Genomic DNA, 24,892 nt, shown 5'->3' with positions numbered 1-24,892 from the left:
TTCAAGGCTGTTTATGCCCAATCCTTTTGTTTGTCTTTAAAAATCACCAGCCTGCTGAAAAATCCTTTCATCCTACTTTTAAATCATTAAACTCCAATCACACAGGGATTCAGAATTTGTACTTTACGTCTGATTTGTGTGTGTGATTGAAAAGTCTATCCCTTAGGGGACTATTTCGATTCCGGACGCAAAACATACCGACCGACATGGACCCGGAACGGAGACGGACCGACACGGACCGGCGCCGTACGACCCGTGCAGTATGATGCAACGCGTGTGAATTACAACTCACACGTACGGAATACAGGCCGTACGACCGAGCCGTAGGAAAAACCTTGATAGGCCCGGAAAACGGACGCGAGCAGCACCGACCGACACGTACCAGGAATGAACCCGACCGACACGTACCCGTGATGTCCGATCCGCGCAGTATGATGCAATGCGTGTAAACCCAGACCGACTCGCTCGGAGCCCAAGCCGCATGACTAACACGCACAGAAAACAGGGACCGGAAGCAATAGAGATCTCCACGACTGACGCGTATGAAACACAGAAGAAAGTCAGCGTGAACGAGCCGGAGAAGCCCGCACGAGCCAACATCAGTGTCCGTCTCAGTCATAAGAACCTCTCCTTCATGCCTAGAAAACCCAAAGAAAAAAATACAAAAAAGGACCAAACAAGCAATGACAAAGCCAATAAATATCCACAAAAAAACTTGGAACAAAGACACACCCACAACTCCACCTATATAAAGGACATCAATCACTACCATGATCCTTTGCAAATAGAAGACAACAGCCAGCAGAAAACACCATCACACAGCAATTACAGACACACTCACAACTCACCCACCACACAACTTTCACACCATTAGCACCTCACCAAAAGCACCCACACATACAGCTAGCAAAACCGACACTCACCCACCCTCACTTATACCCTCACACACACATCACTCACCACCACCACCCATCACCATGCCCCCAAAGAAAAATCCAAAGTTCACAGATAGTGAGTTAGAAGTACTGGTAGACGAGATCATCAGAGTAGAGCCACATTTGTTTGGTACATTGGTCCAAAGGACCCCCATGTCACAGAAAACAAAGATGTGGGCGAGGATTGTGGACAAGGTGAACGCACAAGCACCAACGTTGCGCACAAAGGATGATATCCAGAACAGGTATGACGTGCGCAGGAGGGTCAAGAAACTCATGGAGAAGGATCACGCCTTGAGTCAGCGCACTGGCGGTGGCCCTCCTGCCAAACCAGTATACTTCAGGTCCTGGGAGGAGAAGGTGCGGGACATCCTACCACCAGAGAGCGTCCATGGTCTAGCAGACATACCAGAGCCTGGTGAGTACACAACCAACATCCTCAATATTGTGTGGTAAGGGGACAGTGAAACCATGCACCATTAGCAAAGCCACAATAACCAATAGATAATCTTCCCAAGATGTGTATGTCAAACACAATACCTGCCATCTCATAGTGAATTGTAACTGTGTCATGACATGTACAAACCTACCAACAAATAGAGCAAGGCAGTGGCACAAAGCCAAATAAACACTGTCAGACAGTTTGCAACCACAAACACACTACCTCACAGTGCAGCTGACTGACAGGAAGGCATAGTGGGTATGCAGGTGAAGTGAGTGTATCCAAAAGCATGATGGGGTTTGTAGTCACAGATAATGCTCCCCCTCGACACTGGCCCATCAAGACCTCTCTGAACCATGCCCACATCACAGGGAGTGGGAAATGAATGACAAGATGGCTGACACTGGGTCCTGCAGGACACCACTGACTGACATCCTGAAAGACAACTTTCACGCCCTCCAATGGAAGCACGTTTCATGGTGGGATGTCTGGCCGGGTGGGAAGGAGGACTGACAGCTCTGGCCATACTTACCAGCATGTGGAGACACACACACCCCTCAACACAAACTCCACACAACTCACCGGGTAGAATGCATTGACTCACACTGTAGTGAAATATCACCCAAAGATAAACCGCACTGGGTGATGCTGTGTGAAGCACAGGGGCTCTCTTTGGACTTGTAGCAAAACAAACCCCAGGACTTCACAGTCAGCCATCTTGCCATTGCTGTCACACCCCCTCACAGGGAAGCAGAATAAAAAAGAAGGAAGTATGGGCATGTTGGGAAGGGGGGAGTAGCCAAGAGCATGATGGGAGTTGCAGTCACAGACATTCCCCACCCACCCACAGGGCCCAGCAAGCTCACACTGAACCATGCTCACCTCACAGGGAGTGGGAATGGACTGACAAGATGTCTGACACTGGGCTCTGTTGTGGGGAGCACAAGGCCATGCTGGGAACTGGGCAACAACAAACACCAGGACTGCACAGTCAGCCATCTTGCCATTGCTGTCACACCCCCTCACAGGGAAGCTGAGTCAAAAAGAAGGAAGTATGGGCATGCTGGGAAGGGGGGGTAGCCAAGAGCATGATGGGAGTTGCAGTCACAGACATTCCCAACCCACCCACATGGCCCAGCAAGCTCACTGGGCTCTGTTGTGGGGAGCACAAGGCCATGCTGGGAACTGTGCAACAACAAACACCAGGACTGCACTGACTGACATCCTGAAAGTTAACCTGCACCCACTGCAATGGTGGCACGCTTCATGATGGGATAGCTGGCCTGGGTGAGAAGGAGGCCCTGACTTGAAAAACAAATAACACCGATGCTGGCCATACACACACCTTCTATGCTAAAACACATTGCACACGTGGTACCAGTCACTCACAAAGATGATGCCCGGGCAAGATGTCTGACACGTGGGCCTGAGAAATGATGTGGCTGAAAATCACACATATGCACTGGCCAAACAAAACACGGTCGCACACACAGGCATTGCAACCATATGTTCAAACTCACTGTCTGGGGATGCAGTGTCCAGGGGTGCTCCCTGGCCTGACTGGGGAGGTGTGTCTAGCAGATGACAAGTGTGGAGAGCCATATATAGTACATTGCACAAAACACACAGGAACTCACATATACATCATTGACAGGGGACATCTGACAGTGAATGCAATGGATACACCAAGATAGCCGACACCATAGCATTGTCTCATTCACACTCAGTGCTGTTGTGAGCTGCTTTCCACTCCTACCTCGTGCTGCAACATATGCATCCTTCACACAACACACCACTCGCTGACATAGACACTGTAGACACAAGGTCTAACCTGGACTGCACTGGAGGAGACATGCTACTCACAGCAGCCAAACTGCAACACACACACCACCGGCTCTCACTGTCATGAGCATTGAAAAGCCAGAGTGCTACCTTGCGCCATCCATGTTACCATGGAGAACATTGACAAGTTAAATCACATATGCACGTACAAAACTCAGCACCAGACTCATTAAAGATGGTGACATCATCACTTGTATGAAGTGAGATGGGAATTAGGAACACTGTAAAAAAACACTTTCTCCAAAGAGATCACAGGCATACCGGACTGTGACCATGTCATACCAATACACCAATGTGACACACAAAGACTAGCAAAATCTGCTACCACACATGCCCCAATCTCCTCAGTGGAAGTACACGTATGTCCTTGTTAATGCTCAAATGTGTACAGGGATGACCCACCTGTGTCAGCAACGTGATGGCCCTTGAGTAGTAATGGCCATGTACAGACAAATCTATACATGAGCTGGGCATGCACACACTTCGACATGCACATTGAAATGTTTCATTTTGGCTGGGCAATGTGCCACAACAATATCAATCTCTGTCCGTGACAACCTTGGACAAAGCAGTGTACAGGCATGCATTCTGACGTATAGTAGAAAATGTCATGTATGTGAACCATTGATTCCTGTAGAAACATAACTTACATCTAGCGCCGAGACACCCTCGGGTATTTGCGCGCTCTATAAATCGCTCAAATAAATAAATAAATAATTGTGTGTCTCTTCCAAACACAGGTGGTGCTGGGGACACAGCACCAAATGAAAAGGAGTCCCTGTCCCAGACTCTGGTGGACCCTCAGCTCTCTGGTGTGGATCCGTCTCTGTCCTCTTCGGATGATGACAAACAACCTGGCACCTCCGGTGTGAGTCATCATGCAGCACTAGGAGTACCAACATCTGCACCCCCTGTGCCCACGCCTCCAGCATCTGGCAACAGACAGGGCACCCCCGCCAACATGGACAGAACACCGACAGCACAGGGACACAGGACCCCCAGGAAGCTACGGACAACACCACCAGCAGCAACACCCAAGGGGGCCCAGTGTTACCTGTGCGTGCCGCCGCAGGTCCTGCCCGTGTGGATAGGGGTGCTGGGAGGGGTGATAGGCAGAGGGCGCGCCTTGCAGAGGGGTCTGGACTGCATGATGACCCCCAACTGGCACGCATCATAGATGCGTACCAGGATAGCACCGGAGGATTCAGCCAGGTAGTGGGGATCCTCAAGGACATTCAACAGGAGCAGGCTGCCCACCATGCCCACATAGAGGCAAAGTGGGATGCACTTACTGCGGTGCATCGGGACATACTCCAATGCCTCTGCCGGATAAGCACAAACATGTCCACACCCCCCTGTGTGGCCACAACATCTGTTGCCACACCATCTGCCAGTGCCACAGGGAGGGAGGATGACTCTGGCGGAGAGTCCCCTGCACCGCAGACGCCTGCACCTGAGGATCCCCCGAAGAAGAAGAGGGGTCGTCCGAAGAAGGACAAGTGAGATGCAGATGTCCCTGCACATCCCCCAGGGCCTCTAAACCCGTTCTGGACAATGGTCTTTGTGCGTAACCCATTCACCTTGTCGTATCTGACACAACTCACCTACATGACATGGAAGGTTCATGTTGGTCCAATGTAGCAGATGACTGTGGACTTTACTCTGGACATTTCAGCTACCAACACTCCAACTCTACTGTGAACTTTGGATTCAAAACCCAATGTACAGCACACACCATCCTGTGCACTATCCTCACACATGTTTGTAAATAAACTCACCAGTACACTATACTTGCCTCTGTTGTGATTCCAACTTGTCATGTGTCATGGAGATGTTGATCTACTAAACAACACAGTGCATGCCAAATACTACAACAATGTGACCACTGTTATGTGAGTCATGGTGATGTGACACATGTGAGGAAGACACACCACTATGGCACCACAACACATACTCACCTTGTCCATGTTACTCATCCCGCACAATGATGTTGACCTGAAATACATTGGTATGCACAGACACCACACCTATCCACAGTCAGTGGTAACAAGCCCACAGTTGAGGTAAGCAAATGTCAGTCAGATGTGGGAAGACAGACAACGAACCTAACAAAGCGTAGCACAGGTTCATTACACATCATCAACATGTTTATTCTACAATAGTTGCAAGGTAATTGTACGTTACAGTGGACACACGGTCACAAAGTGTCGGAGAATTGAAGTCCAGGGGTGTGTGGCACATCACTTGATGGAAATTGACAGCTCCCACACTGGTGTTGGATTCTGGGTGTTGGAGGTCAGTGTTGACCAAACAACAGACAAAGTACCCTGGGAAGGACAGACAAAAGACACAGTCAAAAGCACAGCAGAACAGGAGAGAAATGCAATACACATGCACAAAACATGTCACAGAAACAAGTTAGCAGTTTGACACTATTGTGGAGTACAGATCACCTGAAAGGACACATCACTGCACGCATCCAGTCAAGTGGCATACAGACACACTCAAACAGCAACAAAGCAGCCCCAACACATTTCAGGCTAACTCAATACATTGACATAACAACCCTGTAAACTCACATTCAGGTGAAGAAGTTGTTGACGAGCTGTGTGCGGACGTCACCCTCATCATCATCACTGACATCGTGGCCCAGGCCTGGATCCTCCACAGGTGGCGGAGATAGGTCATCGTCATCCTGGATGAGAGGCAACTTCTTCCGCACTGCCATGTTGTGTAGCATGCAGCATACAAGGATAATTTTGCACACCTTTGCAGGGTCATATGGGAGGTCCCCTCCGGGCTTGTCCAGGCAGCGGAAGCGGCTTTTCAGGAGACCAAATGTCCGCTCAATCACCCTCCTGCTTCGACCATGTGCCTCATTGTAGCGCATCTCGGCTGGTGTCACAGGGTTCCTGAGGGGTGTCAGCAACCACGGCATGTTGGGGTATCCGGAGTCACCTACATACAAACAATTGAACAATTTGCTGAGTTTTGAAAGAGGGTGGAATACAACATTGCCAAACACACAAAATGGTAAACAGTCAGTACACACCGACAAGCCAGGCACGCTGGTCTGGCATCTGTGACATTTGCGTTGCAATGCGACTACTCCTCATGATGTAGGCATCGTGCGCAGAACTGGGGAAATGTGCACACACATGTGTGATACGCATGTCTGCAAGACATACCACCAGAGCATTGATGGAGTGGAAATGTTTACTGTTCCGGTATGCCTGCTCATGTGCCTGTGGTGGTACCAGGGCCACATGTGTACCATCAATAGATCCGATGACGTTCGGCATCCTCCCCAGTGTATAAAAAGCATCCTTTATTTCAGTGAGTTGACCTGGGCTAGGAAACTTGATGTACAGGTCAAGGAAATGCAACATCCCCTCCAAGACATCGCGTAACACACGACTGAACATAGTTGCGACATACCACCAGCAGTAGCCACAGTGTACTGGAAGGACCGTAGCAAAGAAGTGCAGGGCTGCCATCACCTTCACCTCTGGGGTCAGTGTTGTAGGGTATGTCCGGCCAGGTAGAAGATGTGGCGCCAACTGCTCCTCCAACTCCTCAATCAGTGGCCTGGTGAAGCGGTACCGTCGGATGCAGTCGCATTCCTGCATGGTTTCAAGGTCTGGGAGCGGTCTATGGACAGCTGGTGCCCTGCAGTACAGAGATGAACAAAGGAAGATTGTCAATTCATCCACCCATGTGGCTATGACCAAGCAAAATATCACATGATACATCATGACATTACACAATGTACTGAGGTGTGTACTGTTGGGCATGGACACATATGTCACCTACATGCCCATCACCTCACATCTCAAGTCCACATGTCTACATAAGTCCCATGTAGTGCAATGGGCAATCATTGGGCTGTGTCACACTACCTATGTACTGCTGTGACGTTACAAACACACACCACAGTGACAAGTGAGGCCTGATGCCTCCCAGGCATCACAGATCTTTGCCATGCAGGTACCCAGTGTCCCTGTATTGCCACATGGACACTGGTATGACATGGCGTATCATGTACATGCCACAAGACAACCGTGAGTCCCACAGGTAGTGGCCACTGTTGTCTCTGCAGGCCCTTCATGTACGTCTCTTAGACACACACACATCAATGTTGATGCACAAACCACATGGATGTGGAGACTGTCTCCCATTGGGCACATTTGATCAGCCACATCTGAGACACAACATGCACACATACTGTGGGTGTACATCAGAATTGGGGCTATAGGTCTCACTGTGACGTACATACCATCACCCCCAGGACTCAGGGTGTATGTGACCTGTCCTAAACATATCCAACCTGAAACTGTGTCCATGACTCATGCCCATAACTGTACAGTTGCACATCACAGTGGTAATGTGCACAACACACAAAGGATTCTGTCCCCATGAACACGTGCACAGCCTTTGAGTGGTTGCACAAAAGTGCCACACAACAAACCAAATGTTGCCCACCCGAACACACAGGGAATGCAGCCTTACATGCCATGGGACACAGTGTGACACATGCTGTATTGTGGTAGGTGTGCACCTGAGTCCCTGGCAAGTAATTGTGTGTGGAAGCCATCAGAAAGTCACACCAATGAGAACCGACGCAGGTGACTATGCGTACGCATTGCACAGTTCAGGACCGAGCCGTGAGTACGCTTAGCCATTGACTGCAATGAGGATCGACGCGGGTGACTATGCGTACGCATTGCACAGTTCAGGACCAAGCCGTGCGTACGCTTAGCCATTGACTGCAATGAGGACCGACACGGGTGACTATGCGTACGCACGCATTGCACAGTTCAGGACCGAGCCGTGCGTACGCTTAGCCATTGACTGCAATGAGGACCGACGCGGGTGACTATCATGCATATGCGTCGGGCAGGCATGGACTGAGACCGGCGTATGCTTTGGCCATTGAATCGTATGGAGACGGGTGCGTGTGTATTTTCAAACTACGCGTTGTACAGTCAGTTGACCGAGCCGTGCATACCCATTGGCTCTGGACTGTCATGGACGTGTACGAGTTGTACATTTCCATGGATTGGCCAGATTCATAGAATACAACCATGTTGGACCTATCACTTGGGACACATGGCACAGATTCTGCCTCTGCAGCACAGGTATAAGGCTGGCTGGCCCCCAGGGAGCTCACTTGCCTGCACTACATGCTACTGGACCACATTCTTGCTACCACTGCTGCTGTCTCTGCATCCTCTGGCTACTGCTATGGCACGTACTCTGGAGAGGGCCCCAGCCTTCACTGAGGAAGAGAAGCAGGCCCTGCTGGACGGGCTCCTTCCACAGTACAGCAAGCTGTATGGGAAACCATGGAAGCAGGTGAGTGTGCAGTCCACTGCCTTCCTAATTGTGCATGTTGTCTGACTAGCAGTACTAGCAGTGTGTACACCAGTGGCAAGCATACTCACTGAGTACTTTTATCCCCCAAAGTGTGTAGGTACATGTTATGAACAGGTGTTCTGCAGCTAAAGTGCATTTGTGCAAGTTTAAACTTCCCAGGCATTGTTAACATGTCAGACATGCAGGGCATTTGTCAATTTCCATGGGTGCACTACCTGTGTAACTCATTTTCCTTTGTGATGACGACATGTATATCCAACTGTGTGCAGCACAAATATGGGCCATGTGTGTTAATGGACTTTTATCTTTGTCATCCTCACAGGTTGATGCTCACCAGAAGCAGGAGATATGGCTGACCATCGCCCGGGCAGTTCGATCGGTGGGGGTCTTCAAGCGCCGGATTCGCAACTGCCAGAAGAGGTGGCAGGACCTTCGGGGCTGGACCCGGAGGATCGCAAGGGTCCAGCTGAAGCTGTCGCCTCCTCGCAGGAGGGGGGACACCGGACCCTGACCCCCCACATGCTCAGGATCCTGGCGGTGGTCTTCCCGGACCTGGATGGGCAGCTGAAGGACAGACAGCAGCAAGGAGGGGGTAAATCCATGCCTAATCTGTGTACTATGTCTGACATGCTAATTGCAGTCTTTTGGCCTGGTCACACTTCCACATTACGTAGGTCTTGTAGTCCAATACTCATGTACCTCAATTGTGTGATGCACCCACCTCATCTGATCCACAGGTGTGGACCGTACAGTCTGTTGCTTGTGTCACTAGGGCACTGTGTCTCTGCAGTCAGCTATGCTTCAGCTTCCGGACAGCATTTGTTACCGGGACTCTGTTGTGGGTTTCATGGGTGGGTCAATTGTTTACACAATGCCTGAGATCTGACATGTCATCTGTGTGTGCCCTTGATATGTGTTACACATGTGACTGAGGTATTTCAAACAAACACATGCAGCAGGGGACTCCAATTTGTGTGCCTCAGGAGTATGTATATCAAGTGTGTCACATTTGCTTAGCCACCTGACTACTGTCCAGGACTGAACACTGTTTCACGTAGACCTTGGCAGTCATGCCTACTCAAGGGCTTTTAGAAACACTCTGTAATCCCACTCCTGTGTATCAACTTACAGGTTGTGCTTAGTGACATGTGCCTTCAGGTGTCTGCCTCTGTCATTGTGGTGTGGCTTCCTTTTCCGTACAACTGGGGTGTTCATGAGTTTGATGGTCAGCAGGACATCTGAGATGTGGCTATGAGAGACAATACCTGTGTGACATATAGGTGTGTGATCACTTGACAGTGCACAATGGTGTATGCAACTGTGCACTTCAGGCAGCTGTGTTTCATGCACAGCAGACTGTGATGTGCTCATGTACAGGGAGTTGTGTTCGCAGAGACTCATATGTCTGTTTTGTATGATGTGGGGTCTTCTGGGTCCGGGATATGTTGTTTGCAGGTGATGGACAAGTGCACTTGTCAGCTGCAGAGTTTGCTTTACCCATGAGCTATGATTGTGACACAGTGCATACTGTTGTTGTCTGGATGCCCTGCCCCTGTGACAGGAGACAGTGTTGACTGACTTTCCAGGCATGCCAATGCCATGGCATTTAACTTGCTATGAGTGATCATGCATTGGGTTCAAATGTGCTCCATGCACCCCATTGTGGCATTGACTATCAGGACATGAGAACATCATAGTGTGTGTTGCTGGCATGCATCACAAGCATGTGAAATGAGACTCTGGCCATCCCTTCATCCTGACACCTGTACTGAGTCAGTGGCAAGAGATGTGATGTGTGTATAGTTACATACTCCTACATGTTCACTTGCATGTCCAACAAATGTGTAGGTGGTGCATGTCGGCACATTGAGGTATTAGCATCCAACATGCAACAGACATATGGGTGCAAGTCCAGGAGGGATATGAGTGCCATGGTTGATGGTGAGACTGACAATTGGGTTATTTTAAACAGTGTGAGCACTTTGAGCAGTGTTCAGCTGATTATGCCAGGGCTTGCCCTGTGATGTAATGTACTCACTGTGGTGTGTGCAGTCAGTGCAGGTGACTGATGTTGTTCTCTTGTTTCCTAATTCTATCCAGATACATCCATGGCCACAGGAGGGGACAGCTCCATGGACCAGGTGGAGCCACAGAGCCTGACTGGGACAGAAGGCGAGGAGTTGGAGGGACCCAGTGGCACGGAGGGCGAGTGGAGCCACACCGAGGAGTCCTCAGCACCATCCACCCCAGCTGAGGGCCACAGCAGCTCGGCGGATGACTCCCTTGTGGAGGCGGGTGTCAGCAGCCACTAAACCCCAGCTAGTGAGGCTGTCCCCGCCACCGCCCCCACCACCACCATCACCACCCTCCCATCGGCTCCCATCCCAGAGGTCCGTGGAGGCTCCTGTGTTCGGGAGCATGTCTCCTTTGTGCCAGGCACCGCACCCCCTGCCCCTGTGTCCCCTGCTACCCTGAGTGAGGAGTCTGTGGACTTGCTTAGACAGATCCATGTAGGGCAGACATCAATGCTGAGTGTCCTCCATGCACACACCAGTCTGTTGGCACAACTGGTGTCGTTCATGGAGGGCTTTTCATCGGGCTGTCTGCCCTACAGAGGACCAATCAGTTCGTGTCCTCCTCCCTGACGAAAGCAGTTTTCCTCCTCCAACAGTCCCGCACCCCTCCTCCCCCTGCACCACCCACGATTCCTAGCACCCTACCTGTCCCAAGCACACACACCAGTACATTCACACAAACCCACAGACACGGGCAGCACACAAACACCCAAACCAAGGGCTAGACGTGCACACAAGCAACCTCAGGGAACTGATACCACACTCACAGGGGATGGTTTGCAGACACACACACAGCCATCCACAACCACTCCGCAGTCCTCCGATACCTCTCCCTCCCAGCCCCCTTCTCTTGCCTCACCTGCAACCCCATCTCCCCAGAAGCTCTTCCTCTGTGACCTTGGCCTCTTCCCCACCGATCCAGCAGATCCAGCTTACAAGGAGAAGAGGAAGTCCCCACACACAGAGGGGGGTGCCTCTCACACCAGGACACCCTCCCCCAGGTGCAGTCAGACTGAGGCCCCCACCCGCAAGTCCCCCCGGAGCTGGAAGAGCAAGACCCCACCCCCGCCCCGCAGCTCCATGACGAAGTCTCCGTTCTCCTTCCCCCAGGCCACCACTCCACAGGTTCTCCCACCACACCCTGCCCCAGGTTCCCCCACCCACAGATACACCATCCCCAAAATGCTCAGGCCCTCCCCCCCCACCACTTGCTCTTCCACCTCCACCACCCCCGGTCAGACAGTTTGTGCCACTGATGTGGGTACCGTGTCCCCCCCCCCTCTGTCCTGCCGACCTCACCTGAACCCCATTCCGCTCCCATTGAGTTAGGCACTGCAGTGGAGTCCACGACCACCCCGTCTGACTTGGGCACTGCAGTGGGGACCCAGCCCACTCCATCTGACCTGCCCACTGCAGTTGTGCCGGCGCCCACCCCATCTGACTTGTGCCCCACAGTTGTGACTGCACCCACTACTTCATTCAGCTCCACTGCAGTTGCCAGTGACTCTCCTGCATCCACCACCCCTTCACTGCCTCCTTCTGCTGAGCCCTGATCCTGTCCCTGCGGTGCCTGGCCTGCCCCAATGTATGCCCCTCCGAGGGAATGTCTCCTGTCCTTACCAGTGCAGGCAAGCAACGTGTGACAGTTGTCACTCAAGATAACGTTTTGTCATTTGGATATGGACTGGCCATTTGCCTTTGTTTTGACAGGACTTTGCATTTAAAAATTCCTGAATAAAGTATTTTTCTTTATCCTTGTGAATTTGATTTAGCTGTACATTATGTTGATGATTTTTAGCATGAACTTGCAGTTGTAATGCTGGATTTCCAATGTTGAAAACTGAGGTGTTGATGTGAGGTACTCTGTGTGGTCCATGAAATATGTATCCTATTCTGGTCATTATCCACATCATGCTTTGCAGCTAACTGGGTGTGTCATGATTAACAATTTGTGAACATCTCTGTAAACATTTAATTTGCATGGTCACATCTGTGGCTTGCACACATGCACATATATTGTGCTTCCCATTGTCCAATTTGTCTATTTCCCGGACTGTGGGCGCATCACCGCTGGACATGTAGGTGTGGGCATCATTGGTGTAGGAGCAACTGGGTTCTCTGTGCAACTTGCTGGACATATGTATTGAGTATGTGCAGATGACTTAAGGACTTGAGCGACACTCCCGTACCCAGGCTGTTGTGAGCAGCGCCTATATTGTGTGGTAACTGATGGCTGACTGACCAAGTGTTCTGCTGACATGACTGAGACCTGCTGGGACTATGTTTGGCAAATCTGAGCTTCCACAGGAGTTGAGTCCCCTCAAGTAAGTGTGTTGTTCTGTGACATTGCCTGGGCCCATGGTGTGTGTTGTGTGAGCATGTGTGTGTGTGTCCACATCTCTTTTCATACACAGGCAGTGTTCCCTTAATGTGTTCCTGTTGTTGATGCTTGCTGAGTTGTACTATGTCCATCCCACAATTTTGCTATGGGCTACCAGATGTGTGGGTGCATGACACACTACTGTTAATTGGTGTTTCATCATTGGGAGTGGTGATAATGTGGTTAGACACATATGGGACACAGTCAGGGGTCCCCAAGGCACTTGTTTGTTCGCAATATCATGTAGTTGTCCCTAGGTGGTACCTTTCAGTGATTGAGACATGTGTATGTGTATGTGACTGCTCCCACTTGTCAGGTTCAGGGCTGCAATGTTGGCAGGTGTCAGCATGTGTGCCTTGTGGTTCTCCTTGGCTTCTGCATTGTCCTGGGACTGTGGCAGGTGTTCCGAAGGTTACGGGAGCTTTGACGTCATGGCCATGTACCGCATACTGTGCAGTATGTCTGTCATTCACCAGGATTGTAGACTGTCCTTGTGTGATGAGTCTGTGCACCTTAGTTCCTCCCAACATTACTGTGTTTGTCTTGGGTGCATGTGCAATGTCAACTGTCCTTGTGGGCTTCACAGATGCACATTGGTGCAGTTCAGGGTGTGTGGCGTTGAGGGTGGACTGATGGAAATGTTTGCATGGATGGGCCCCTAGCTCCCGTTTGTGCATGGATGACGGGCCATGCTGAGTGATTTGTGTTTGTTAGGTGTGATGTACGTTTGTGGCACAGGACACATGTCTGGGTTTCACAGTTTGTACGACATCTACCTTTGTCATCACAGTGGACGTATCATGCATGCTTGTGTCACCCCAATATCTGGTCCCTGGGGGTAGTGCTGTTGTGTGTCAGTCTCTTGCTGTGTTAGTTGCTGTTCATTCCAGCTTGTATCCCATGTGTCTGTTGTGCTCCCTCTCATCTCACAATGCCTGATTGCCCAGGTGACATCGATATTAGTAACATCGATATATTTCATATCGATATTACTAACTTCGATATTACTAACATCGATATAAAAAAATCGATATTACTTACCTTAGGGTCGATATTCTGTCCATCGATATTCTTGACATCGATATTCTGTCCCTTCGATATTCTAGACTCGATATTATTGTAGGTCGAAATTAAATTTTCGATATTTAGACTGCTCACCCCCATTGATGGGTTACTTTTATATGGCACTGTGTCCACATCTGTCTCACTGTGGTTCAGCCCCCCTCATGTGTTGTGTAGTTGCCTGGGGATACTGAGACACACACACATGTTGTGTCAGATGTGCAGTGTGAGGTTGCCTGTTTGTGTTTGTGCATCTGCACCAGTGCACTGGTATTGCTGTTGTGGGCAATTGTCTGGATGTTGTTTTTCTGATTTACCCTGCTGTCCCCGTGAGTCATATCACAACATTCTGCACATTCATCCTGGTTGTTAGGTCCCATTGCTGGCGTGGAATGGGAGTTTGTGACCTGACACCTACAGTCTACACAGGATGTTTTGATTTGTGTGTCTATTTTCGAGATGTGTGTATGCTTTGTTATGGTCACTTCTGCTTTTGTGTCTTGTACACTGTATGCATTGTCAGCCCCCATGGGTGGTGCTTGTCTGCACATGGCCGAGAGTGTGTTAGGGTTTCACAGCACTGTTAGCCTCACCACATCTCTGTGGGTATGGGACACAACCACTACTTTGCCCCAAAAGTGTTTCATGTGTTGGGACCAGGAATCATACATGCTGTTTGGCATTTGCAGCTTTGACCATGATGACACTTACCTTTTGGTCACTGTGATGAGGCCGAGGGGGTTTTGGACCCCATCACCCCAATGCTCAACATTTGCTGCAGTTTGGAGCCACACACTTAACTTTTGTTCTACATAGTGAGTGGGTGTTAGTTTTACATTCACACAGTGCTATAGTGATGCTTGCCTTGTGTAGGCCACACTCAGTTTTTGGTCACACATGTGATGGTAGTTACATTGTATGTTCGAAGTCATAATCACTGTTGTGAGCATTTGTCACAGACTACACACTGTTGTCATGATGTTAGGGGGGATGTATTTTGCTAACATACCTAATGTTGGTGTATGATGGATGTGTGGCACATCACCCATCCTATGGTAGGGGTGGCAGGGGTGATGGGCAACATAGTTCCTGTGGGTGGGGGTGGCAGGAGTGATGGGCAACATAAGCCCAATGGGTCGGGGTGGCAGGAGTGCTGGGCAACATAGTCACTATGAGTGGGGGTGGCAGTAGTGCTGGGCAACAGGTCCCCTATGAGTGGGGGTGGCAGGAGTGCTGGGCAACATAGTCCCTGTGGGTGGGGGTGGCAGGAGTGATGGGCAACATAAGCCCTATGGATGGGGGTGGCATGAGTGATGGGCATCATAAGCCCTATGGGTGGGGGTGGCAGGAGTGATGGGCAACAGGTCCCCTATGGGTGGGGGTGGCAGGAGTGATGGGCAACAGGTCCCCTATGGGTGGGGGTGGCAGGAGTGCTGGACAACAGGACCCATATGGTTGGGGGTGGCAGGAGTGATGGGCAACATAAGCCCTATGGGTGGGGGTGGCAGGAGTGATGGGCAACATGTCCCCTATGGGTGGGGGTGGCAGGAGTGATGGGCAACAGGTCCCCTATGGGTGGGGGTGGCAGGAGTGCTGGGCAACAGGTCCCCTATGGGTGGGGGTGGCAGGAGTGATGGGCAACAGGTCCCCTACGGGTGGGGGTGGCAGGAGTGATGGGCAACATAAGCCCTATGAGTGGGGGTGGCAGGAGTGATGGGCAACATAGTTCCTGTGGGTGGGGGTGGCAGGAGTGATGGGCAACATAAGCCCTATGGGTCGGGGTGGCAGGAGTGCTGGGCAACATAGTCACTATGAGTGGGGGTGGTAGTAGTGCTGGGCAACAGGTCCCCTATGAGTGGGGGTGGCAGGAGTGCTGGGCAACAGGTCCCCTATGGGTGGGGGTGGCAGGAGTGATGGGCAACATAAGCCCTATGAGTTGGGGGTGGCAGGAGTGATGGACAACAGGTCCCCTATGAGTGGGGGTGGCAGGAGTGCTGGGCAACAGGTCCCCTATGGGTGGGGGTGGCAGGAGGGATGGGCAACATAAGCCCTATGGGTGGGGGTGGCAGGAGTGATGGGCAACATAGTCCCTGTGGGTGGGGGTGGCAGGAGTGATGGGCAACATAAGCCCTATGGGTGGGGGTGGCAGGAGTGCTGGGCAACATAGTCACTATGAGTGGGGGTGGCAGTAGTGCTGGGCAACAGGTCCCCTATGAGTGGGGGTGGCAGGAGTGTTGGGCAACAGATACCCTATGGGTGGGGGTGGTAGCAGTGATGGGCAACATAAGCCCTATGAGTGGGGGTGGCAGGAGTGATGGGCAACAGGTCCCCTATGGGTGGGGGTGCTAGGAGTGATGGGCAACATAAGCCCTATGAGTGGGGGTGGCAGGAGTGATGGGCAACATAAGCCCTATGAGTGGGGGTGGCAGTAGTGATGGGCAACATAGTTCCTGTGGGTGGGGGTGGCAGGAGTGATGGGCAACATAAGCCCAATGGGTCGGGGTGGCAGGAGTGCTGGGCAACATAGTCACTATGAGTGGGGGTGGCAGTAGTGCTGGGCAACAGGTCCCCTATGAGTGGGGGTGGCAGTAGTGATGGGCAACATAGTCCCTGTGGGTGGGGGTGGCAGGAGTGATGGGCAACATAAGCCCTATGGGTGGGGGTGGCAGGAGTGCTGGGCAACATAGTCACTATGAGTGGGGGTGGCAGTAGTGCTGGGCAACAGGTCCCCTATGAGTGGGGGTGGCAGGAGTGTTGGGCAACAGATACCCTATGGGTGGGGGTGGTAGCAGTGATGGGCAACATAAGCCCTATGAGTGGGGGTGGCAGGAGTGATGGGCAACAGGTCCCCTATGGGTGGGGGTGCTAGGAGTGATGGGCAACATAAGCCCTATGAGTGGGGGTGGCAGGAGTGATGGGCAACATAAGCCCTATGAGTGGGGGTGGCAGTAGTGATGGGCAACATAGTTCCTGTGGGTGGGGGTGGCAGGAGTGATGGGCAACATAAGCCCAATGGGTCGGGGTGGCAGGAGTGCTGGGCAACATAGTCACTATGAGTGGGGGTGGCAGTAGTGCTGGGCAACAGGTCCCCTATGAGTGGGGGTGGCAGGAGTGCTGGGCAACAGGTCCCCTATGGGTGGGGGTGGCAGAAGTGATGGGCAACATAAGCCCTATGGATGGGGGTGGCATGAGTGATGGGCATCATAAGCCCTATGGGTGGGGGTGGCAGGAGTGATGGGCAACAGGTCCCCTATGGGTGGGGGTGGCAGGAGTGATGGGCAACAGGTCCCCTATGGGTGGGGGTGGCAGGAGTGCTGGACAACAGGACCCATATGGTTGGGGGTGGCAGGAGTGATGGGCAACATAAGCCCTATGGGTGGGGGTGGCAGGAGTGATGGGCAACATGTCCCCTATGGGTGGGGGTGGCAGGAGTGATGGGCAACAGGTCCCCTATGGGTGGGGGTGGCAGGAGTGCTGGGCAACAGGTCCCCTATGGGTGGGGGTGGCAGGAGTGATGGGCAACAGGTCCCCTACGGGTGGGGGTGGCAGGAGTGATGGGCAACATAAGCCCTATGAGTGGGGGTGGCAGGAGTGATGGGCAACATAGTTCCTGTGGGTGGGGGTGGCAGGAGTGATGGGCAACATAAGCCCTATGGGTCGGGGTGGCAGGAGTGCTGGGCAACATAGTCACTATGAGTGGGGGTGGTAGTAGTGCTGGGCAACAGGTCCCCTATGAGTGGGGGTGGCAGGAGTGCTGGGCAACAGGTCCCCTATGGGTGGGGGTGGCAGGAGTGATGGGCAACATAAGCCCTATGAGTTGGGGGTGGCAGGAGTGATGGACAACAGGTCCCCTATGAGTGGGGGTGGCAGGAGTGCTGGGCAACAGGTCCCCTATGGGTGGGGGTGGCAGGAGGGATGGGCAACATAAGCCCTATGGGTGGGGGTGGCAGGAGTGATGGGCATCATAAGCCCTATGGGTGGGGGTGGCAGGAGTGATGGGCAACAGGTCCTCTATGGGTGGGGGTGGCAGGAGTGATGGACAACAGGTCCCCTATGGGTGGGGGTGGCAGGAGTGCTGGGCAACAGGACCCATATGGTTGGGGGTGGCAGGAGTGATGGGCAACATAAGCCCTATAGGTGGGGGTGGCAGGAGTGATGGGCAACAGGTCCCCTATGGGTGGGGGTGGCAGGAGTGATGGGCAACAGGTCCCCTATGGGTGGGGGTGGCAGGAGTGCTGGGCAACAGGTCCCCTATGGGTGGGGGTGGCAGGAGTGATGGGCAACATAAGCCCTATGAGTGGGGGTGGCAGGAGTGATGGGCAACAGGTCCCCTATATTTGGGGGTGGCAGGAGTGATGGGCAACATAAGCCCTATGGGTGGAGGTGGCAGGAGTGATGGGCAACAGGTCCCCTATGGGTGGGGTGGCAGGAGTGATGGGCAACATAAGCCCTATGAGTGGGGGTGGCAGGAGTGATGGGCAACAGGTCCCCTATATTTGGGGGTGGCAGGAGTGATGGGCAACAGGTCCCCTATGGGTGGGGGTGGCAGGAGTGCTGGGCAACAGGACCCATATGGTTGGGGGTGGCAGGAGTGATGGGCAACATAAGCCCTATGGGTTGGGGTGGCAGGAGTGATGGGCAACAGGTCCCCTATGGGTGGGGGTGGCAGGAGTGATGGGCAACAGGTCCCCTATGGGTGGGGGTGGCAGGAGTGTTGGGCAACAGGTCCCCTATGGGTGGGTGTGGCAGGAGTGATGGGCAACAGGTCCCCTATGTGTGGGGGTGGCAGGAGTGATGGGCAACATAGGCCCTATTGGTGGGGGTGACAGGAGTGCTGGGCAACATAGTCCCTATGGGTGGGGGGTGACAGGAGTGATGGGCAACAGGTCCCCTATGTGTGGGGGTGGCAGGAGTGATGGGCAACATAAGCCCTATGAGTGGGGGTGGTAGTGGTGCTGGCCATGCAACCACTATGGTGGTCTGTTGCTAGTGGACAGGATATGGATCCTCTGGGTGTGTATGACATTTGGTGGGTACGTGTCGTTTGTTTGTGTGGTGAGTGTCTGACTTACCGTCTGCGCCGTCCGCGTCTGTTCCTGATCCGGTCATAGATGTACAGTACTGGTATGACCTGCGCGATTGGATTCATGATGTGTTCGTCTCGTATACGCTGCTTGTTGCTCCGTCTCGTACCCGTTGCAAGCTGGTCCGTCTCGTAGCCATGGATTGTGTTCTGGCACGAATCGTACCTGATATGCTTCTTTTCCGGATGCTGTGACGTGCTGTACGTGGCGACCCGTCCGGCGCGTATGATTTGCACATCGTACTTGTCCGGCCGGAAACTGCTGTGGATACTACTTCCGGGCGACTCGGTTCGGCGTTCGGAGGTACGGCTCGGACGGAGAATGAAGCTTGAATCACAGCCTATGTGTCGGTCGGATTTTTGTCAGTAATGCGCATCGTACTTCATCGCCCGGATGGACCGGCTCCGGGTACGAGTCGGTCGCAAGGTAAGGCTACGAACAGCTCTCGGAGAGCTGTCCGACCCGGATCGGAAACGACCCCTTAGTGTCAGTGATAATGTCTAAAGCGATTTCTCTCCCCAAAAAGGAGAGTATGTATGTCACAATATTGCGGTCAGAAATATAGACTTGCAAAAAAATACAAACTCGCCTACCACCATATAGTAAATGTATATAAGTATGAATATGATATCCTTTCGTCTATGTGTAATATGACTGCATAGCGGTAGTTGATATTGCAGGTGAGCTATTGTTGCAGGTTGAAATGTCGACTGCGATGTTATGGCCTCAGCCCCCAATGTCAGGAGGGCAGTAGTGTTGACTCTTGAGGCCGTCTGCAGTGTTGTCAACCTAATTTTTATGTTCAACAGGCTGAGATCAGAACTTTGGGTGAGAACAGATCTAATGCTATTCCTGGGGCAAACTGGACTCATACCTCATCAATGAGATCATAAGTCAAACTGAACAATAATCAAATAAGCTCTGTTAGAAATGGGGGTCTCTAGTTGGCAATGGCTGGCCACTGTCCAAGTAGGGACCCTTCTTCCTAAGTTAGAGTAAGCGGGCTACACCCTTTGATAACCCCAGCTCAACCCTGTGGTAACGTAGCACGAGCAGCTAGGCTTCTCTCAGAGGCAGTGTGTGAAGCATTTATGACCATACACAGTAACACAGTGAAGAACACTACAAAGGGACACCACACAAGTAGTTATAAAAAATAAGTATCTTTATATATAGACTTAACACAAGACCAATAACAGTCAAAATCCACAATACTAGAAAATAGGGTTACTCTTGAAAGGCTGCAAAAATAGCTCAAAATGTGCAAAGAGGAGTTCAGTTCAAGGCAGTGGTCTCTGCGACCCTTTTACTCACAAGATACCTGGACTCTGTAGCAAAGCAACCAAAATGTCGCTAAGGAGTTGTAGCGATGATTTTCCTTACGCTAACCAACGATGCATTGAATCCTTGCCGCAAGGGAGGATGATGCGCTGATTTGTGTGCAGGACTAAGCGACAAACTTCTACACGCTAAGCCGGCGATGCGATGAAATCCTTGCCGTGAAGGGAGGGTGATGCGCCGAGCCTGTTGCATGTGCCATCTTGTGGCGATGAAAAGAAATGGCGCCCCGCGAGGGAGCGACGATCTTGATGAGATGCGATGAAAATGGCGAACACTCGGCGTCCGCGCTGCGATGTCGTGAAGCGATGAACTCGATGCGATGATCTTTGGTTAGCGAGTGCTTTGAGGCCCGCAAACATGCAATGCGATAATCTTCGGGTTAGCGAGCATTTGGCAGACCGCACACAAGTAATGCGATAATCTTGAAGTCAGAAAGCCTTTGGCAGCCCGCAGACAGGCGATGCGATGATCTCCGGTAGCGAGTACTCAGCGGCAGCAGCGCGATGATTTTCCTTACGCTCTTCAGCTGCGGAGGCTCGCTAACGGGCACTCTCTTCTCCACAGTAGAACTAGAGGCCCTGGAACTCACAGGAGCCTCACCTGCAGATAGAAATCCTCGCTGGGAGGAAACAAGAGGCTGGTGGTGGAGTCTGATGTGCCTGAGACTCCAGCAGGAGGCTAGCTCTCTTCTAGCCCTTGGGTGATTGCTGTAGCAAAAATAAAAGTTCCTTCAAAGTCCTTTTCCTCTTCTTCCAAGTCCAGTAGTAACTACTGCAGGCCAGTCCAAGAAACAGCACACAAGCACAAGGACAGTCCTCTTCTGCAGATTCCTTCAGTTACACGGACAGAGGTTCTTCTTGTTGTCCAGGAGCAATACAAATTGTAGGGGTTTAAGCACAGATATTTATATCCCAAAAGTCTTTGTTCTCAGAAGCTACAAGTCACTGAACCCAGCCAGAACCAGTTCTGCCCAGTCCTGGAGCACTTTGTTTACCAGGCTGCATCCTTCCTTTCAGAAAGAGGGGGTCTGCCATCAGACGCACAACAGGCGGTGGAGCCAGCATTGTGGAGGGAAGGCACAGCCCTATTCAGGTCCCAGGTGCAACTCCTCCCACCCATCTAGATGCAGATCTCTCTATTCACCACTGGGACACCTCACCCTGTCTCTTGGAATTCCTCAGCCCTGTCACTCCAGAACCAGACAGCCAATACACATAACAGCAGAGCACACTGGAAGGCTTAGGCAAGAAAATACCTACTTTCTAAAAGTGGTATTTTCAAACATAGAATATAAAAATAAACTTCACTAAAAGATGTATTTTAATATTCTGAGCTCAGGCATACTAAATTCGATTTTCTACCATGTTCTTTGGGTCAGTTAGGACTATAGAATGTAATAGTCAAACTGCCCATTCTGGCTAATGGAGAACAGGTAGCCTTACAGTAGTGAAAAACGAAATTGGGTGTAATTCACTACCATGCTACACACATCAGGGCATGTCCTACCTTACACATACAATGCACCCTACCATAGGGGTGACTCACATGATGCCAAGGGAAGGTTCAGGGGCTGGGAAGTGGGTGCACTTCACAGCAAAGATGGCAGTTCTGTACTGCACACAGACTCTGCAGTGGCAGGTCCGAGACACACTTTACAAGCTGCTTCTGTGGGTGGCGCAAACCAGCGCTGCAGGTCCACCAGCAGCATTTGGGCTACCAGCCCTGGGCACACACCGGCCACACTACTAGGGACTAACAGGTAAACCAAATAAGCCAATCATGGATATACCAATTCACATATCATATTTACACAGGGAGAGCATATGCACTTTAGCACTGATCAGCAGTGGTAAAGTGCCCAGAGTCAAAGCCAACAAAAACAGGTTAGGAAAAATCCAGGAGGAAGGCAAAAAGCTTAGAGATGACCCTGCAAAAAGGGCCATTTCCAACACGACCCCCTTCCAGCCAAAACGCAGGGGAGACCACTCACCGCCTCGATGGGATTCCCTGCTTTGGGGGATAGAACACGGAACTGGCCCGCGACTGCAGGGGCATATTCCAGTTCTACGCCCATCTGAACCCTGGTGGATCCCTCTGTCCACACTCTCAGGTCCCACTAAGACAACCAGTGGGGAACTCTTCCCCTCACCTGTGGACACCACCTGTGCAGCACCTAACCCTAGCTTGCTCACAGGTGTGTCCCAAAAGAGAGACAGCAAGCCATAGTTTCCACAGATATTAGGCGTCGATGAGACCCAGGCCATATACCTCGCAGGGCTCTCCAACCTCTGTGGCGTCAGAGAGTGGGGGGCTGTAGCCCCAGGTGCCCAGCACCTTTTGTCCACTCTCCCTTCTGTCAGGTCAGGCACGCCACCCTGACTCTGACCCACCAGCCCTGGGCCTGTATCCAGTGGCTGGACCGGAGACTGGGGTGGGCTTTCCCACACCCAGTCCTCCTCCTCACCTTTGGACACCACCTGCGCAGCACCTAACCTTAATTGGCTCACAGGTGTGTCCCAACAGTCAGACAACAAGCCACAGTGGCCACTGACAGTAGTCAGTGATGAGACCCAGGCCTTATGCCTCTCAGGGTTCTCAAACCTCTGCGGCATTAGAGAGTGGGGGGCAGTAACCTCAGGTGCCTGGCACCTTTTGTCCACTCTCCCTTCCACCAGGTCAGGCAAGACACACTGACCCACCAGGCCTGGGCCTGTACCCAGCGGCTGGGTGAGAGACTGGGATGGGCTTTCCCACACCCAGTCCTCCTCCTTGGGGCTCGTTACCCTCCCACCTGGAGCAGTACCCCCTTCCAGAATTGTCAGGGCACCTGTGGCAGGTGTCCTGTACAATTCGCCCACCAGTTCAGGGGTTCTATCCTGCAACTGGCATCCCAGCCTAGGGTCTGTACCCTTAGACTGGGCGGAGGTCAGGGGTGAGGCTGCCCTCTCCCCGCCCCCCTTATTGGGGCTCTGCACCCTCCCACCTGGAGAGGTCCCCCATAACACAAACCGGTAGGGGCACTGTTAGCAGTGGCCCCTTCCTCCAGGTCAGGGGGGACACCCTGAACCTGGCCCTCCAACCCAGGATCTGTACCCTTAGGCTGTGCCTGTGCCTGGCAACCCAGGACTTCTGGGGGAGTACACCAATTCTCCTCAAGGAAAACACACTCCTCTAGAGTTGTGCAACAGTCTGCCTGGCACACCAGGACTTCCTAGGGAGTACACAGGCCCCCCTTGAGGGAAACATACCCCTCCACCAGATAAGGGCCTTGACCCTGCAACTGATCTACCAACCTGGAAAACCCCTCAGGTGTCACCGGGGTCAGAGGCGAGGACTCCCTTCCTCTGCACCCCCTTCCAGCATACTGCACCCTCCCACCTGGAGTGGTGCTCTTAGAAAAAAAAATGGTTGGGACACTGCTTACAGCTGTCCCTCCCTCCAGGTCAGACAACACCTGGACCTGACTTGCCAACCCAGGGACCAACCCCTGCGGCGGAACAACTGCCTGGCCAACCAGGACTTCAAGGGGTGCACACAACATCAACCCCCCGGGCAGGACACCACCCATCGATGTCCTTCCCTCCAGGTCAGGAATTTCCTGTACCTGGCCTCCCAACCCAGGGACCATCCCGTGCGGTTGAGCAATTGCCCAGCGAACCAGGACTTCCTGGGGAGTACAACCACCCTCCCCGAGGGTAACACAGGACTCCTGTGTTGCGTGACAGTCTGCCTGGCGCAGATCTCCCGGTCCCTGTCCACCTGACAGGGCGCGAAGATCTCCCAGGACAGAAGTGGTGTCACCATGGTCACTCCTCTGGGGCTCAGCCCTCCTGACTGGCCCTTGACCCACTGGTTCTCCCACTGGGGGCTCTTTCCCCCTCTCACCCCTCAAGCTGGACTTCTGCTCCCTCCCCCTAGGAGTGGCACTGCCAGACACAAGAACTGATGGAGGCCTGACTGCAGGCACTTCCAGGTCACCTAACACAGGGACACTCCCCACAACTGACGGTCCATCCGGACAGACTAGATTCCCTACCTGGTGTTTCCTCGTGGAAACATCCAGTACTGGAGACTGAGGGGGGGACACTTCGGGACCTATCCCAGTCTCACTCCTGCTCCCACGAGACAGGATGTGAGGCCCTACAACCTCCTCACAACAAGGGGACCTAGCTGCATCACTCCGGACCTCTCCCACCACTCTGGGTTGGAAGACCTCTGAACCCCTCCTATTAGGGTCATTCCCTAATGCCTCTACAGAGCCTCTGGTAATCACCCAGAGGTCTGCCTCCTGTGCAAGCTCCCTATGATCAGAGAACTCGCGCTCTAACGCGTGTTGGTTTAGCTCTGGAAAACAG

At 52.5% G+C, this 24,892-nt stretch overlaps 1 pseudogene; it reads right to left on the bottom strand.

Annotated features, from left to right (window-relative positions):
- LOC146871134 (parathyroid hormone/parathyroid hormone-related peptide receptor-like) overlaps positions 1-24,892 on the bottom strand; it is a 166,308-nt pseudogene that overhangs the window by 130,786 nt on the left and 10,630 nt on the right.

Source organism: Triturus cristatus, chromosome 1_1, assembly GCF_964204655.1.
Source record: "Triturus cristatus chromosome 1_1, aTriCri1.1, whole genome shotgun sequence".
NCBI lineage: Eukaryota > Metazoa > Chordata > Amphibia > Caudata > Salamandridae > Triturus > Triturus cristatus.
Note: the sequence above shows the minus strand (reverse complement) of the source record. Positions and strands in the feature narration are given on the sequence as shown.